The sequence below is a fragment of the Apis dorsata genome, unplaced genomic scaffold (assembly GCF_000469605.1).
Source record: "Apis dorsata unplaced genomic scaffold, Apis dorsata 1.3 scaffold_119, whole genome shotgun sequence".
In the NCBI taxonomy this organism is placed as follows: domain Eukaryota; kingdom Metazoa; phylum Arthropoda; class Insecta; order Hymenoptera; family Apidae; genus Apis; species Apis dorsata.
The window spans coordinates 270,081-273,001 of NW_006263413.1; positions in this window are offsets into that span (position 1 = coordinate 270,081).

Consider the following 2,921-nt stretch of genomic DNA (forward strand, 5'->3'; position numbering starts at 1 on the left):
AATGATATTATTTATATCAATATTTTAATCATTATCATCAATGCTTCACTTAATTTTTTTAATAAATATTAATATTTTAACTTTTTGTAATATTTTTGCATTAATTAAAAATATAAATTTTTTTTAAAAAACTTTAATGAATAAAAATAAGAATTTTTCTAGAATTCTTTTTTTTCTTTTTATCAGTTTATTCTCAAAAATAATTTTTTTATCATTGCTAAATTTTTTTTTCATTTTATTGTTATCAAATGTTTTATTAATAGTTTTTTTATTTTATATAAAAATATATTCATATAATATAAAAATTCATATATATAAAATATATAATATTTAATAAAGTATAATAAAGTATAATAAGTTTAATAAAAATATATAATAAAGTATAAATATACATATAAAAACATAACGTGCGTGCATGTTTCGAGTTTTTGAAATGATTTAATATTTTAAATTTTTAATACTAAATTTTTAATATATAATTATATTTAATTTTTAATATAATTATCTATATTCGTTATTATAATTAATATAAATAAAAAAAAATTGAAAAATAAAAATAATCTAATTTAGTAATTTCTTTCAATTTTGATAATATTATTCTAAAATAACATTTTTTTGTTGTGTTTTAAAAGATTTATTTTATCATTAAAACAAAATTTCAATTAGAAGAAAAAATTGAAAAAATATATTTTTAATTTTAAAAAACAATACGAAAATTGAAACTTAAAAAATCTAAATTATAAAATATAAATTAAGAATTATTTGATATTGATGTTAGCGAAACATTTCAAAATTAATAACATTAGAATTTTTAAATGTTGTAAATTAAATCAAATGTAATTTAATGATATTTAAAATTAATAACGTATTCTAATCATTTGAAAAAATAAGAAAGTATTTTAGTTATTTTTATGTTTCAATGAACATTTTCAATTTTTGGATTTAACAGATATGTTGATAGTTTTATTATAAAAAAATATGCTATATATATACATATATTTGAATATGTACTTGCGAATATATGAAATGTGATATCACGGACAAATCAAGTATATAGAAATTTTTTTTTTATTTTGTAAAATCTATTTTTTTAAATTTAAAATCTTATTTTAGTAATGATAAAATATAAAATAAAATAAAAGATGTTCTAGAAATTCTTTTACATAATATATAATATAAAATATATATATATATATATATAAGCATGATATTAGATAAAAATAAAAATAAAAAAATCATATAAATTCCTAATAAAATAGTTTTTAAATTCTTACATTAAAAATAGTAGAAATTGTTATAATTAGTTTTTATAATTCTAGGATTGCCAGAGAAGACTCTATTAGTTGATATTAATTTATAAAATATAGATTTTTAGAGTCTTACATGATTCTAATTTAAGAAATAGAAAAAGTTCACTAGAAAGAAAGTAATACGATACGATTGCTACGCCGCCTATCAAGATGTATGTATTAATAATGTTGATTATGAATATGAATTTTATGAATTCTTTTACTAGTGTTCTTATAAAGTGAAAATTCATTGATTTTTTATATTTTATTTTGAAAGATTTAAATTTTTAATAAAAACTCAAATAAGATAAATATTTAATACTTTCATATCAATATAATTTTAAAATTTATTATTTCTTGAAAAATATAATAATTTATTTTATTATAAACATGCTAAATATATTTTATTTATATTAATCTTTTATTTTAATAATTATTATTTTGGAATGAACTTTTTTTTGGAATGTATTGATATAATAAATAAACTAATAATGAATATTTTGGATAGTAGATTTGGTTTGGTTTTGATAATAGAATGACTATTTTTGATCCAAGTTCAATCATTGAAATTATTGATTTAAGATATGCATTAAATATTTCTACATTATTTTTTAATTAAAAATTAATTTATTTTTTAATTAATTAAAAAAATAATTTTAAAAATAATAATAAAATACTTTTTAAATTATGAAATAAACTAATAATGAATTGAGTAGGAATATTGATATGGAAGTTCTGTGATGAGTAGGAATATTGATATGGAAGTATTTTCTCTTTCTTTAAAAAAATTATATTACAAACACATTTTGAAATATTTTCTACATTTTGAATTCACATGATTGTAGAAGTGAAAACTTCCTATATAAAACAAAATATAAAATTATATTGTGATATAGTGAATAGTATTTCCATAATAATATAATGTTTTTTTTCATAAGAGATTATATGATAAATATAAAGAAGAAAAAGAAATTTCAAAATGTAAAAAAAATTGTAATAAATTTATAATTGAATTAACTAAGTATAGCAGTTTTAATTTTTAAATTATTTTATTAAAATGAATCAACTGTTTAATTTCAAAATAATGTTTCTTTAAAAAAAATAAAAATTTCTATAAAAATAAAAAATGTTATAAAAACTTAATTTTAAGCCCAAGAATAATACTATAAAATAAATTAATCAATAAGAGCATTAATTAATAAGAGATATGTTCAATATAAACAATTTATTTAAAGATGTCGATGATAAATATATAGATATATCTATTAGATTTCATTATTTTTCATGATGAAAATTAATAATTTTTCTGCAAATAATAAATTTAAATTTTAATATTTATAGATATAATATATGGAATATACAAAATAATAGATAAATATAATTTCAATAGATAAATATAATTTGTTTCAAAAAAAATATTATAAGTATTTATATCAATAACGCTAGAAAGATAGAATTTATTTAGTTTCTTATTTATTGAAAAAATTGTTTTTCTATGCATTTATTATTCCATACATTTATATTATGTATGTATTGTTATTTTATATTATATTATTATATAATATTATTATATATTATTATATATTATTATTATTATTATATATTATTATATATTATTATTATTATTATTAT